At 41.6% G+C, this 15827-nt stretch overlaps 7 non-coding genes and 2 pseudogenes across 7 annotated transcripts; 3 read left to right on the forward strand and 6 right to left on the reverse strand.

The window, feature by feature from the left end:
* Positions 1 to 9302: 9302 nt before the first annotated feature.
* On the reverse strand, positions 9303 to 9421 carry LOC140869047 (5S ribosomal RNA). The gene has a single exon (XR_012146440.1). It is a non-coding gene; the product is annotated as a 5S ribosomal RNA (ribosomal RNA).
* A 400-nt stretch (positions 9422 to 9821) lies between these two features.
* LOC140868240 (5S ribosomal RNA) lies at positions 9822 to 9940 on the reverse strand. The gene has a single exon (XR_012145667.1). It is a non-coding gene; the product is annotated as a 5S ribosomal RNA (ribosomal RNA).
* A 402-nt stretch (positions 9941 to 10342) lies between these two features.
* On the reverse strand, positions 10343 to 10461 carry LOC140868479 (5S ribosomal RNA). Its single transcript, XR_012145895.1, has one exon. It is a non-coding gene; the product is annotated as a 5S ribosomal RNA (ribosomal RNA).
* A 399-nt stretch (positions 10462 to 10860) lies between these two features.
* LOC140869032 (5S ribosomal RNA) lies at positions 10861 to 10979 on the reverse strand. The gene has a single exon (XR_012146424.1). It is a non-coding gene; the product is annotated as a 5S ribosomal RNA (ribosomal RNA).
* Positions 10980 to 11378: 399 nt separating this feature from the next.
* On the reverse strand, positions 11379 to 11495 carry LOC140869749 (5S ribosomal RNA; annotated as a pseudogene).
* Positions 11496 to 13745: 2250 nt separating this feature from the next.
* On the reverse strand, positions 13746 to 13863 carry LOC140869128 (5S ribosomal RNA). Its single transcript, XR_012146518.1, has one exon. It is a non-coding gene; the product is annotated as a 5S ribosomal RNA (ribosomal RNA).
* Positions 13864 to 14438: 575 nt separating this feature from the next.
* On the forward strand, positions 14439 to 14557 carry LOC140869712 (5S ribosomal RNA; annotated as a pseudogene).
* Positions 14558 to 14958: 401 nt separating this feature from the next.
* Positions 14959 to 15077, forward strand: LOC140870321 (5S ribosomal RNA). Its single transcript, XR_012147287.1, has one exon. It is a non-coding gene; the product is annotated as a 5S ribosomal RNA (ribosomal RNA).
* Positions 15078 to 15477: 400 nt separating this feature from the next.
* LOC140868203 (5S ribosomal RNA) lies at positions 15478 to 15596 on the forward strand. The gene has a single exon (XR_012145630.1). It is a non-coding gene; the product is annotated as a 5S ribosomal RNA (ribosomal RNA).
* The last annotated feature ends 231 nt before the right edge of the window (positions 15597 to 15827 follow it).

Consider the following 15827-nt stretch of genomic DNA (forward strand, 5'->3'; position numbering starts at 1 on the left):
GGCCACTATTGATAGAAAATACTTAGGTTTTCGAAAATTGTGACCTGTTGTGTGTAATTTCTGTACTGCAATAACTTATTTATAATGTAGGTCACTAACAGCTTAGGGCCCATTAGTCATAAGTTCAAGCCCGACAAGCAAAGCCCGCATGTTCAGAAATTAATATAAAATTCATCGTGACTCCGATTGATAAACTGATTTCACCAATGTGCACAGAAACCATTTCTGCACCTTTTAAAGTCAAGATAAATTTTTCTGAATCCGAATTCAGTGATTTCCAAAAATTCCCATCCCTATCTCATTTTAGGAAATCTTACTCCTCTACTCATATTTAAGAAGTCCAACTTCTTTGTTCATTAAATTTAACTCTTTAAATTTAACAATCTCAACGGGGATTAAAAATCCATTACACTGTGTGACCCTCAATGGTTCAGGGATACAGCTAGCCGTGGGCTCACAACTCCTTGTGACTCGGAACAACAATTTCCGACTTGCCCATCGAATCATGGTAAGAGCGTCTAGCAACATCGCCCCATGATTCCCTAGGTATCACTGATAGTGCCTACAAGAACCAATAGATTTTGGTTAGCGTACAGTACGGTCCCTTCATCCATATATCCCGATCGAATCAACAACCATTGGTATATCGAGAGTCGCTCGAGATTCGATAACTATGCAATACATCTTGAAGATCAAACAGTGACATCGCATGTGCTACTAAGAAACCATTTCTTAAATCACATCATGTACTCTGGCCAGAGATTCGTCACACTAATATCTCCTCAGATCGCATAGGATATCCACACTCGCAAGTATGTGGTGAATCCTTGACAACAAAGCATCGACTCCTATATGTGTTGTAACTGTACCCAATCCCGACACCTGATGACCCCAATAGAGTCGATAAACGAGTCAAAGCACAGTACTAGCATATAGAGTCTCAATGATGTTTCAAGTAGTAAGGACTAATGGTGTACAACCAAAACCGCGGACTATATCCACTCGATAAGTGATAACCACTTGGAAAGTCCGGATAGGGTAGTTCGATCATTCATCATATGAATATCCATTTGCATGCTTCGAACATCTCTATGTTCCTTACCAATGAAACGTGGTACTCCGCATCACAAATGCTAGCCTCAAACTCGAGCGATCCTTATCCTTATTATCGGACGACTCAATCGACTAGGAACAGTTTAGAATATACAGTGACTATAAGATGTGTTTCATGATAGACATCTCCATGTTCTACCACATCTTACATACACTATAGCATATTCAAGGTCTTTATCAAAACAACAATAGTATATCACAATATAACAATATGAAGAAAGATAAAGTCATTGCCATTAATAAAAGTGTAAATAATATTAAACAAAAGATTGTTTATACAAAGAGTCATCAAAGGCCTTAGCCACAAGTTGGCTCACCGGGCACCCACTCTTTCAATCTCCCACTTTCCCTAAAGCCAACTAGTCATACTACGTAGACCCATTGCTTCGCGATGTTTGTCAAATAATGGTCCTGGAAAGGGCTTAGTAAGTGGATCAGCGATATTGTCTGCAGAGGCCACTCTTTCGACAGTGATGTCTCCTCTTTCCACAATCTCCCGGATGATGTGGTATTTCCTCAGTACGTGTTTGGATCTTTGATGAGACCTTGGTTCCTTTGCCTGAGCAACGGCACCCGTGTTGTCACAGTACACCGAGACTGGACCAACAACTTCAGGAATGACGCCCAACTCTTGGACGAAATTCCTCATCCAAACGGCCTCTTTAGCAGCAGCTGATGCTGCAATGTATTCTGCCTCAGTGGTGGAATCCGCTGTGGTGTCCTGCTTGGAACTCTTCCAAGAGACAGCACCGCCATTGAGCATGAACACAAATCCAGAGGTTGACTTCGAGTCATCCACGTCACTTTGGAAGCTAGAGTCGGTATAGCCTTCCAATTTTAGTTCTCTTCCTCCATATACCATGAACATATTCTTAGTCCTTCGTAAGTACTTAAGAATGTCCTTCACGGCTTTCCAATGCATTTGACCGGGATTAGCTTGATATCTGCTCATGACACTCAGAGCAAATGCTACATCCGGTCTGGTAGATATCATCCCATACATGATACTACCTATGGCTGACGCATATGGTACATGTGTCATTTTCTCTATCTCTTCATCTGTCTTGGGACACATAGACTTGGATAGAGAAACTCCATGACACATGGGTTGATGTCCTTTCTTGGACCCATCCATTGAAAACCGTTTCAATATGGTGTCGATGTAGGTTGTTTGAGTAAGTCCTATCATTCTCTTAGATCTATCTCTATAGATCTGTATCCCTAGAATATAGGATGCCTCACCCAAATCCTTCATCGAGAATCTACCTGATAACCATATCTTTGTTGACTGCAACATCCCTACGTCATTCCCAATGAGTAGGATGTCATCAACATAAAGTACTAAGAATGTCACAGCATCCTTAACTACTTTCTTGTACACGCATGGTTCCTCCGGATTCTTGATGAAACCAAAATCTTTTATTGTTTCATCAAATTTCTGGTTCCAACTTCTTGATGCTTGTTTTAGACCATAAATTGATCTCTGAAGCTTGCATACCTTATGCTCGCTTCCCATGGATGTGTACCCCTCAGGCTGCTTCATATAGATTTCTTCCTTAATGTCTCCATTAAGAAAAGCAGTCTTCACATCCATTTGCCATATCTCATAGTCATACCAAGCAGCTATGGCAATAAGGATTCTTATGGACTTGAACATTGCAACTGGTGAAAAGGTTTCATCATAGTCAACTCCTTGTCTTTGAGTATAACCTTTCGCCACCAATCGCGCCTTGTAGGTCAATACCTTACCATCAGGCCCAAGCTTTCTCTTGTAGATCCATTTACACCCTATTGGAACAATTTCATCGGGAGGATCTACTAAAGACCAAACTTGGTTTGTATGCATCGAATCTATTTCCGATTGCATAGCTTCAAGCCATAAATTTGAATCCGCATCAGAAATTGCTTCCTTGAAGTTTCTTGGATCACATCCAACATCGGGTTCATCTTGATCCCCTTCAAGAAGAAGACCATATCGAATAGGAGGTCTAGAAGTCCTCTCGGATCTTCTAGGTATAGGCGTGTCCAGCAATGGTTCCTGAGGTGTAGGATCGTTATTTTGTATTTCGGGTTCTTCTCGAATTTCTTCGAGTTCCATCATCTCGCCTTTCTTATCCAATAAGAACTCCTTCTCCAAGAAGGTGGCATTCCTTGAAACAAACACCTTTGTTTCAGCAGGATAATAGAAATAATATCCGATTGAATTCTTCGGATACCCTACAAAATAACATAAGCTGGATCGACTATCCAACTTATCTCCCACTGTCCGCTTCACGTAAGCAGGACATCCCCAAATCCTCAAGTACGAGTACTTAGGAGCTTTGCCATTCCATAACTCGTATGGTGTTTTGTCCACTGCTTTAGTGTGGACGTTGTTCAACAACAATACCGCTGTTTCAAGCGCATAGCCCCAAAACGAAGGTGGAAGCTCAGTGAAGCTCATCATTGATCGAACCATGTCCAACAAAGTTCGATTACGACGCTCCGATACACCATTAAGCTGTGGTGTCATAGGAGGAGTCCACTGAGAGAGAATCTCATTCTCTTTTAGATAGTCCAAAAACTCGGTACTTAAGTATTCTCCACCTCGATCCGATCGAAGTGCTTTAATACTTTTACCTAGCTTGTTTTCTACTTCAGCCTTGAATTCTTTGAACTTTTCAAATGCTTTAGACTTATATTTCATTAAATATAAATACCCATACCTCGAATAATCATCAGTAAAGGTAATGAAGTAGGTGTGGCCATATTGAGTACCAACTCTAAATGGACCACAAACATCTGTATGGATCAAATCCAACAGATTTTGACTATGCTCAGGTTTCCCCTTAAAAGGAGATTTAGTCATTTTTCCTTTCAGGCAGGATTCACAAGTAGGTAGAGAGTTAATATCAGACATATCAAACATGCCCTCTCCCACTAGCTTGTTCATCCTCCTTGAGGAAATATGACCTAGCCTAGCATGCCAAAGGTTTGCCGGGTTTTGGCTATCGATTTTCCTTTTGTTTGTTGTTGCCGGTTTATCAAAATAATTTATTGGAACGTCTTTTAGTTTTAAGTTGTATAGATCGTTTTCAAGTTGTCCATTTCCAATTAAACATTCATTCTTGTAAATATTGCAAATCCCATTCACAAAATTGCAAGAATAACCATCTCTATCAAGCATAGAAACAGAAATAATGTTTTTAATCAAATCCGGAACAAATAAAACATCTCTTAAAAGTAACTTAAAACCGTTCTGCAAAATTAAATAAACATCTCCCACGGCTTTAGCTTCAACTCTGGAACCATTTCCGAGCCTCAACTGGGTCTCACCCATTCTAAGCCTGCGACTTCTTGTCATCACCTGCAAATCATTGCAAATGTGAGATCCACATCCGGTATCCAATACCCAAGAAGTAGTATTAAGTGAAACATTTATTTCAATATAGAACATACCCTTCGCAGTTCGCAACTGCTCTAGATATTCCTTGCAGTTACGCTTCCAATGACCGGGCTTCTTGCAGTAATGGCAAACATCCTTGGATTTTTCCATGTTTGAAGCCTTTGTCTTGTACTTCTTCTCGGGTCCGATTTTCTTGGGTGGGGCAGAACGTTTCTTGCCCTTTGTACTTGGCCCCTTCTTAGCAGAAGAAGAGGAGCCCACCAAGAAAGCCGGTTTATCCTTCTTTAATGTGGATTCATATGTCACAAGCATATTGACCATCTCTTCAAGGGAGGCCTCTATCTTGTTCATATTGAAATTTACCACAAATCCGTCAAACGAAGAAGGAAGAGACAGAAGTAGTAAGTCCACGTTGAGTTCATGCTCCAACACCAAATCAAGGGTTACCAACTTCTGTATGAGCCAAATCACTCGTACCCCATGATCACGGACCAAAGTCCCTTCACGCATGCGACACGTCATTAGCTCCTTTACAGTAGAGAACCTTTCAGCCCTCGATTGAGCCCCAAAAAGTTCCTTGAGTTGAACGTGAATGTCAGCAGCATTCACGGTGTCCTCAAATCGCCTCTGGAGTTCATCAGACATCGAGGCTTGCATATAGCATTTGGTCTTGATATCATGGTCCCACCATGTATCAAGTTTGGCTAACTCTTCCGGACTTACGTCAGCTGGTGCTTCCTTCGGAGGAGATTTTTCTAACACGTAGAGCATCTTTTCCGAAGTCAAGACAATCTTCAACTTACGGAACCATTCCGTATAGTTTGCGCCAGTCAACTTATTTTGTTCGAGGATCGAGAAAAGTGGATTACGCGAATTCATCTTATGAAATACTGAAAAGAAACAGACAAATATCAGTGATTGTTTAAGCAATTTACTAAGACATAAAATAGGCGAAATTTATTTTATGAATCTCACTCCCATTATTTTAACGATTTCACTACCCTCTAGTGAAAACGGGAAACTGTTTTCCTTAGTGAGAACATGGAGTCCAATTGACAAACTTATGGTCCCGAATAATATCAGCCAACCATAATTTTCAAAAGGTAGAGCCCAATTGCTTCCAAAGAAACCTCCACGTTTTTACCTCATGTCCAATAAAGGCCCAATAATATGACGCCGTTTATTGTGACATGTCAAGATGACCCATCAATATTAAGTTATGATAGACGGTCGCCATGTGGATCCCCCAATAATATGAGCCGATCCCATGGGAGTTCCACCCAACTTACAACATGTGTCGATCCAATGTACAGCTTTTCGACGAACGGGCCCCCCAATAATATGAGCCGGACCGTATCCGCGGGTAGTATCTCATACACTGATCGTTGATGGAAGGTAGGAACATTTAAACAAATTTAAATTTCCTTTATTTATCTTGATATCAATTTTAAATCATATTTAAAATGAGGGATTTTTAATTATGAAAATTTGTCTCATCATTTTTAAAGTTTTGTATGCTTGTCGGATTCACACAATTTTGTCTAAAACATGCATACAACTATAATATCACATATTATATAGGATGATCGATTCCATTTCTAATCGACCCGTGGTTGCCAATCACGAGTCTTAGTCCAATCCTAGGTAATATGCAGTATGCAATGCAATCCTATTACATTTGCTTCCAATTTACATTTCTTCTGTCTTTATTGTCTGCTGGGCCCACCTCCATCTTCAAATCTTGATCTCCCACTAAATCTAATGTATTTACAATAAATAACAATGACAAGTAGGGGATACATTTTAAGGGGTGGGAACGGGCCATAAACCAAGCCCACTTTTATTATATATGACATTCATATTGGGCCATAAACCAGGCCCATTAATAAATCCAACAACAATAAAAACAAATGTAAATTCCTAACATACACCTACAAAATTGGTCATGACAATCGATCATCCTTATCCAACAACATTTAATTCAAAATTAATTTATTGGATAACATGCAATGGCAATTTAAATTTAAAAAGATAAAATCATATTTCAAACATAAAATCTTATTTTATATACAAAATCATATTTTATCTTTTTATCAAATAAAATCATATTTTATCTATAAAATCCAATTTTATACATAAAATCATATTTTACTCAATATATCCATAAGATCATATCTTATCATCAATTGTACCAAAAATAATTAATTTCAAAATTCAATTTAACGTATAAAATATTTAAATTTTCCAAAAATTCAAATTTATCCAAAAATCAATTTTAAAATTTTCGGACTCGAACAATTCGATCCGACGCCTCGTGGACCAATCAAAACAATTTTCGATCGGACCAAAAATAGAATTTTAACATATTAAAATTTAATTTAAAAATTAAAAAATAATTTTTCCCGCGGGCCGCCCGGGATATTCCCGGGCTGCCCGCGCCCCGTAGGGCTCGGGCCAGGCAGCTCGGCTGCCCCTAGGGCAGCGACGATCGCTGCCCTGGGCAGCGATCACATCGCTGCCCATGGGCAGCGCCGAGCGCTGCCCTGCGCAGCGCCCAGCGCTGCGCCGGGCAGTGCCGTGCGCTTCCCTGGGCAGCGCCGTGCGCTGCACGGGGCAGCGACGATCGCTGCCCGGGTTTTTGCCCGAAAAAAATATTTTATTTTTAAATATTTATTTTGTTTCAAAAACCGAGGCTTAAAAAATTTTTGTACAATCGATTAATTTAATCGCTTGATCTGAGCAACCTGGCTCTGATACCACTGTTGGAGAACGCGGCGATCAGATCAATTAGGATTGATACCCGATGCAGCGGAAGTTTAAAAATTTTATATGGAACGATTCCATAATGGGTTTCAACCATACGATTAAATTGTGTGTGTAAAAATTAAATAACGATTATAAAATTTTTACCTTTAATCTCGAATCGAGATTCTGGACACCAACAGATTTCTCTGCTCTTGTTGTATATCCCTGGAACTGATGGACGAACTGTTCTTCAATCAGGTCCACGAACGGATAATTAATCCCTCTGATAGATTGCACTAGAAAATCTATCAGAAGTTTCTACGAAGAGAATTAACGAATTTGATCCGTTAAACCAGACTGTAATTCAAAATCACAGGCTGGATTTTACCGAGTAGAGAGGGAGGGGGGGCGGCCACTATTGATAGAAAATACTTAGGTTTTCGAAAATTGTGACCTGTTGTGTGTAATTTCTGTACTGCAATAACTTATTTATAATGTAGGCCACTAACAGCTTAGGGCCCATTAGTCATAAGTTCAAGCCCGACAAGCAAAGCCCGCATGTTCAGAAATTAATATAAAATTCATCGTGACTCCGATTGATAAACTGATTTCACCAATGTGCACAGAAACCATTTCTGCACCTTTTAAAGTCAAGATAAATTTTTCTGAATCCGAATTCAGTGATTTCCAAAAATGCCCATCCCTATGTCATTTTAGGAAATCTTACTCCTCTACTCATATTTAAGAAGTCCAACTTCTTTGTTCATTAAATTTAACTCTTTAAATTTAACTATCTCAACGGGGATTAAAAATTCATTACACTGTGTGACCCTCAATGGTTCAGGGATACAGCTAGCCGTGGGCTCACAACTCCTTGTGACTCGGAACAACAATTTCCGACTTGCCCATCAAATCATGGTAAGAGCGTCTAGCAACATCGCCCCATGATTCCCTAGGTATCACTGATAGTGCCTACAAGAACCAATAGATTTTGGTTAGCATACAGTACGGTCCCTTCATCCATATATCCCGATCGAATCAACAATCATTGGTATATCGAGAGTCGCTCGAGATTCGATAACTATGCAATACATCTTGAAGATCAAATAGTGACATCGCATGTGCTACTAAGAAACTATTTCTTAAATCACATCATGTACTCTGGCCAGAGATTCGTCACACTAATATCTCCTCAGATCGCATAGGATATCCACACTCGCAAGTATGTGGTGAATCCTTGACAACAAAGCATCGACTCCTATATGTGTTGTAACTGTACCCAATCCCGACACCTGATGACCCCAATAGAGTCGGTAAACGAGTCAAAGCACAGTACTAGCATATAGAGTCTCAATGATGTTTCAAGTAGTAAGGACTAATGGTGTACAACCAAAACCGCGGACTATATCCACTCGATAAGTGATAACCACTTGGAAAGTCCGGATAGGGTAGTTCGATCATTCATCATATGAATATCCATTTGCATGCTTCGAACATCTCTATGTTTCTTACCAATGAAACGTGGTACTCCGCATCGCAAATGCTAGTCTCAAACTCGAGCGATCCTTATCCTTATTATCGGACGGCTCAATCGACTAGGAACAGTTTAGAATATACAGTGACTATAAGATGTGTTTCATGATAGACATCTCCATGTTCTACCACATCTTACATACACTATAGCATATTCAAGGTCTTTATCAAAACAACAATAGTATATCACAATATAACAATATGAAGAAAGATAAAGTCATTGCCATTAATAAAAGTGTAAATAATATTAAACAAAATATTGTTTATACAAAGAGTCATCAAAGCCCTTAGCCACAAGTTGGCTCACCGGGCACCCACTCTTTCACTGCTCTCGCCCAATCACACTTAACTTCGGAGTTTTGATGAGATCCAGTACATTAGTGCTAGTATGATCGCAAACAACAGTGAAGGAATTCCTTATTGCATCTTTTCTATCCGCGGATTGGACTTAAAGAGTCGAAAATAGGACGGCGAGGAATTGTAAAAACAAGATGTACGAGAAAGAAAAAAAGAAATTAATGAAAAAGGGATGCAACACGAGGACTTCCCTGGGGGTCACCCATCCTAGTACTGCTCTCGCCAAAGCACGCTTGACTTTGGAGTTCTGATGGGATCCGGTGCATTAGTGCTGGTATGATCACACTGAACAGTGAATGAATTCTTTATTGTTTTGTCTCTCGAATTGCGGATCAGAGGAACAGGAGCTGCAGTTTCAAACGGACATAACTTTTGATCTGCTAAGAGTTACGGGAGCTTCAGCCTGCTCACGCGAAGCTCTTCTCGATACCTACAGCGCATATCTTGGTCTTTGAGACGGAGAAGCTAGAATTCAAATCCGGAGATGGACTTTGGGGACATTTTTCCCGTAGGGCGCGCTGGGACCCACCGAAGTGGCCCGCGTCACCCAGATCGCACGTTCAGAGCGTGTGATTTATTCTATTGCATCTTTTCTATATATGGATTGGACTTAAAGAGTCGGAAATAGGACGGAGAGGAATCGGAAGAACAAGATGTACGAGTAAGAAAAAAGAAACTAATAAAAAAATGGGTGCAACACAAGGACTTCCCAGGGGGTCACCCATCCTAGTACTGCTCTTGCCCAAGCACGCATAACTTCGGAGTTCTGATGGGATCCGGTGCATTAGTGCTCGTCTGATCGCACCCAACAGTGAATGAATTCTTTATTTTTTTTGTCTCTCGAATTGCGGATCAGAGGAACAGGAGCTGCAGTTTCATAAGGACATAACTTTCGATCGGCTGAGAGTTACTGGAGCTTTAGCCTGCTCATGCGAAGCTCCACTCGATACCTATACTGTGTATCTCAGTTAAAGAGACAGAGACGCTCAAATTCCAAAACGGAGATGCTCTTTCGGGGCATTTTTCCCGTATGTTGCGTTGGGACCCACCGAAACGGCCCGCATCACCCAGATCTCACGTTCACATCTTATGATTCAGTCTATTGCATCTTTTCTATCCGCGGATTGGACTGAAAGAGTCGGAAATAGGATGGCGAGGAATCAAAAGAACAAGAAGTACGAGTAAGAAAAAAAGAAATTAATGAAAAAAAGAGTGCAACACGAGAACTTTCCAAGGGGTCACCCATCCTAGTACTGCTCTCGCCCAAGCACGCTAAACTTCAGAGTTCTGATGGGATCCGGTTCATTAGTGCTGGTATGATCGCACCCAACAGTGAATGAATTTTTTATTGTTTTGTCTCTCAAATTGCGGATCGGAGGAACAGGAGCTGCAGTTTCAAACGGACATAACTTTCGATCGGCTAAGAGTTACGGGAGCTTCAGCCTGCTCACGCGAAGCTCCTCTAGATACCTACAGCAAGTATCTCGGTCTAAGAGACGGAGACGCTCAACTTACAACCCGGAGATGGTCTTTCGGGGAGTTTTTCCCGTAGGGCGCGCTGGGACCCACCATAGCCGCCCGTGTCACCCAGATCGCACGTTCACGTCGTGTGATTAAGTCTATTGCATCTTTTCTATCCACGGATTGCACTGAAAGAGTCGGAAATAGGACGGTAAGGAATCGGAAAAACAAGAAGTACGAGTAAGAAAAAAAAAATTAATGAAAAATGGGTGCAACACGAAGACTTCCCAGGGGGTCACTCATCCTAGTATTGCTCTCGCCCAAGCACGCTTAAATTCGGAGTTCTGATGGGATCCGGTGCATTAGTGCTGATATGATCACACCCAATAGTGAATGAATTTTTTATTGTTTTGTCTCTCGAATTGCGGATCGGAGGAACAGGAGCTGCAGTTTCAAACGGACATAACTTTCGATCTGCTGAGAGTTACGGGAGTTTCAGCCTGCTCAGGCGAAGCTCTTCTCAATACCTACAGCGCGTATCTCGGTCTAAGAGACGGAGATGCTCAAATTCAAACCGGAGATGGTCTTTGGGGGCATTTTTCCCGTAGGGCACGCTGGGACCCACCAAAGTGGCCCGCGTCACCTTGATCGCACGTTCACGTCGTGTGATTCAGTCTATTGCATCTTTTCTATCCGCGGATTGGACTGAAAGAGTCGGAAATAGGACGGAGAGGAATCGGAAGAACAAGATGTACGAGTAAGAAAAAAAAAACTAATAAAAAAAGCGGTGCAACACGAGAACTTCCCAGGGTGTCACCCATCCTAGTACTGCTCTTGCCCAAGCACGCATAACTTCGGAGTTCTAATGCGACGGTGCATTAGTGCTGGTATGATCGCACCCAACAATGAATGAATTCTTTATTTTTTTGTCTCTCGAATTGCGGATCGGAGGAACAGGAGCTGCAGTTTCAAACGGACATAACTTTCGATCGGCTGAGAGTTACTGGAGCTTTAGCCTGCTCTGAAAGAGTGGGTGCCCGGTGAGCCAACTTGTGGCTAAGGGCTTTGATGACTCTTTGTATAAACAATCTTTTGTTTAATATAATTTACACTTTTATTAATGGCAATGACTTTATCATTCTTCATATTGTTATATTGTGATATACTATTGTTGTTTTGATAAAGACCTTGAATATACTATAGTGTATGTAAGATGTGGTAGAACATGGAGATGTCTATCATGAAACACATCTTATAGTCACTGTATATTCTAAACTGTTCCTAGTCGATTGAGCTGTCCGATAATAAGGATAAGGATCGCTCGAGTTTGAGACTAGCATTTGCGATGCAGAGTACCATGTTTCATTGGTAAGGAACATAGAGATGTTCGAAGCATGCAAATGGATATTCATACGATGAATGATCGAACTACCCTATCCGGACTTTCCAAGTGGTTATCACTTATCGAGTGGATAAAGTCCGCGGTTTTGGTTGTATACCATTAGTCCTTACTACTTGAAACATCATTGAGACTCTATATGCTAGTACTGTGCTTTGACTCGTTTACCGACTCTATTGGGGTCATCAGGTGTCGGGATTGGGTACAGTTACAACACATATAGGAGTCGATGCTTTGTTGTCAAGGATTCACCACATACTTGCGAGTGTGGATATCCTATGCGATCTGAGGAGATATTAGTGTGACGAATCTCTGGCCAGAGTACATGATGTGTTTTAAGAAATGGTTTCTTAGTAACACATGCGATGTCACTATTTGATCTTCAAGATGTATTGCATAGTTATCGAATCTCGAGCGACTCTCGATATACCAATGGTTGTTGATTCGATCGGGATATTAGGATGAAGGGACCGTACTGTACGCTAACTAAAATCTATTGGTTCTTGCAGGCACTATCAGTGATACCTAGGGAATCATGGGGCGATGTTACTAGGCGCTCATACCATGATTCGATGGGCAAGTCGGAAATTGTTGTTCCGAGTCACAAGGAGTTGTGAGCCCACGGCTAGCTGTATCCCTGAACCATTGAGGGTCACACAGAGTAATGGATTTTTAATCCCCGTTGAGATAGTTAAATTTAAAGAGTTAAATTTAATGAACAAAGAAGTTGGACTTCTTAATTATGAGTAGAGGAGTAAGATTTCCTAAAATGACATAGGGATGGGCATTTTTGGAAATCACTGAATTCGGATTCAGAAAAATTTATCTTGACTTTAAAAGGTGCAGAAATGGTTTCTGTACACATTGGTGAAATCGGTTTATCAATCGGAGTCATGATGAATTTCATATTAATTTTTGAACATGCGGGCTTTGTTTGTCGGGCTTGAACTTATGACTAATGGGCCCTAAGCTGTTAGCGGCCTACATTATAAATAAGTTATTGCAGTACAGAAATTACATACAACAGGTCACAAAATTTTTGAAAAACCCTAGTCTTTTTCCTCTGAAATGGCCGCCCCCTTTTCCCTCTGCTCGGTAAAATCCAGTCTGTGAATTTTGAATTACAGTCTGGTTTAACGGATCAAATTCGTTAATCTCTTCGTAGAAACTTCTGATAGATTTTCTAGTGCAATCTATCAGAGGGATTAAATATCCGTTCGTGGACCTGATTGAAGAACAGTTCGTCCATCAGTTCCAGGGATATACAACAAGAGCAGAGCAATTTGTTGGTGTCCAAAATCTCGATTCGAGATTGAAGGTAAAAATTTATAATAGTTATTTAATTTTTACACACACAATTTAATCGTTAAGTTTTGATACCCAATATGGAATCGTTCCATATAAAATTTTTAAACTTTCGCTGCACCGGGTATCAATCCTGATTGATCTGATCGCCGCGTTCTCCAACATGCTCATGCGAAGCTCCACTCGATACCTATTGTTCTTATCTCGGTTAAAGAGACGGAGACACTCAAATTCCAAAACGAAGATGGTCTTTCGGGGCATTTTCCCGTATGTGATGCTGGGACCCACCGAAGCGGCCCGCATCACTGAGATCGCACGTTCATATCGTATGATTCAGTCTATTGCATCTTTTTTATCCGCGGATTGGACTGAAAGAGTCGGAAATAGGATGGCGAAGAATCGAAAGAACAAGAAGTACGAGTAAGAAAAAAAGAAATTAATGAAAAAAGGGTGCAACACGAGGACTTCCCAAGGGATCACCCATCCTAGTACTGCTCTCACCCGAGCACCTTAACTTCAGAGTTCTGATTGGATCCGGTGCATTAGTGCTGGTATGATCGCACCCAACAGTGAATGAATTCTTTATTATTTTGTCTCTCTAATTGCGGATCGGAGGAACAGGAGCTGCAGTTTCAAACGGACATAACTTTCGATCTGCTGAGAGTTACGGGAGCTTCAGCCTGCTCACGCGAAGCTCTTCTCGATACCTACAGCATGTATCTCGTTCTAAGAGATAGAGAAGCTCAAATTCAAACCCGGAGATTGTCTTTGGGGGCATTTTTCCCGTAGGGTGCGCTGGGACCCATCGACTCTTTCCGTCCAATCCGCGGATAGAAAATATGCAATAGACTGAATCTTACGATGTGAACGTGCGATCTGGGTGATGCGGGTCGCTTTGATGGGTCCCAGCGCAACATACGGGGAAAAATTCCGCGAAAGACCATTTAAATTTTGGAATTTGAGCGTCTCCATCTCTTTAACCGAGATACGCACTATAGATATCGAGTGAAGCTTCGCGTGAGCAGGTTGAACCTCCAGTAACTCTCAACCGATTGAAAGTTATGTCCGTTTGAAACTGCAGCTCCTGTTCCTCCGATCCGCAATTCGAGAGACAAAAAAATAAAGAATTCATTCACTGTTGGGTGCGATCATACCAGCAATAATGCACCGGATCCCATCAGAACTCTGAATTTATGTGTGGTTGGGCAAGAGCAGCACTAGGATGGGTGACCCCCCGGGAAGTCCTCGTGTTGCACCCCTTTTTTTATTAGTTTCTTTTTTTCTTACTCGTACATCTTGTTCTTCAGATTCCTCTCCGTCCTATTTCCGACTCTTTCAGTCCAATCCGTGGATATAAAAGATGCAATTAGACTTAATCACATGACGTGAACGTGCGATCTGGGTGACGCGAGCCGCTTTGGTGGGTCCCAGCGCGCCCTACGGGAAAAACTCTCCAAAAGACCATCTTCGGGTTGTAATTTGAGTGTCTCCATCTCTTAGACCGAGATACTTGCTGTAGGTATCGAGAGGAGCTTCGCGTGAGCAGGCTGAAGCTCCCGTAACTCTTAGCCGATCGAAAGTTATGTCCGTTTGAACTGCAGCTCCTGTTCCTCCGATCCGCAATTCGAGAGACAAAAAAATAAAGAATTCATTCATTGTTTGGTGCGATCATACCAGCACTAATGCACCGGATCCCATCAGAACTCTGAAGTTAAGCATGCTTGGGCGAGAGGAGTACTAGGATGGGTGACCCCCTGGGAAGTCCTCGTGTTGCACCCCTTTTTAATTAATTTCTTTTTTTCTTACTCGTACTTCTTGTTTGTCCGATTCCTCGCCGTCGTATTTCCGACTCTTTCAATCCAATTCGCGGATAGAAAAGATTCAATAGACTTAATCACACGACGTGAATGTGCGATCTGGATGACGCGGGCCGCTTCGGTGGGTCCTTGCACGCCCTACGAGAAAAACGCCCCGAAAGACCATCTCCGGGTTGTAATTTGAGCGTCTCCGTCTTTTAGACTGAGATACTTGCTGTAGGTATCGAGAGGAGCTTCGAATGAGCAGGCTGAAGATCCCGTAACTCTTAGCCAATCGAAAGTTATGTCCGTTTGAAACTGTAGCTCCTGTTCCTCCGATCCGCAACTGAAGAGACAAAACAATAAAGAATTCATTCACTGTTGGGTGCGATCATACCAGCACTAATTCACCGGATCCCATCAGGACTCCAAAGTTAAGCGTGCTTGGGTGAGAGTAGTACTAGGATGGGTGACCCCCTGGGAAGTCCTCTTGTGGCACCCCTTTTTTCATTAATTTTTTTTTTCTTACTCGTACTTCTTGTTCTTTCGATTCCTCGCCGTCCTATTTCCGACTCTTGCAGTCCAATCCGCGGATAGAAAAGATGCAATAAACTGAATCATATGATGTGAACGTGCAATCTGGGTGACGCGGGCCGCTTCGGTGGGTCCCAACACGACATACGGGAAAAATTCCAAGAAAGACCATCTCCGTTTTGGAATTTGAGCGAGATAC

Source organism: Henckelia pumila, chromosome 4 (assembly GCF_033568475.1).
Source record: "Henckelia pumila isolate YLH828 chromosome 4, ASM3356847v2, whole genome shotgun sequence".
Classification (NCBI taxonomy): domain Eukaryota; kingdom Viridiplantae; phylum Streptophyta; class Magnoliopsida; order Lamiales; family Gesneriaceae; genus Henckelia; species Henckelia pumila.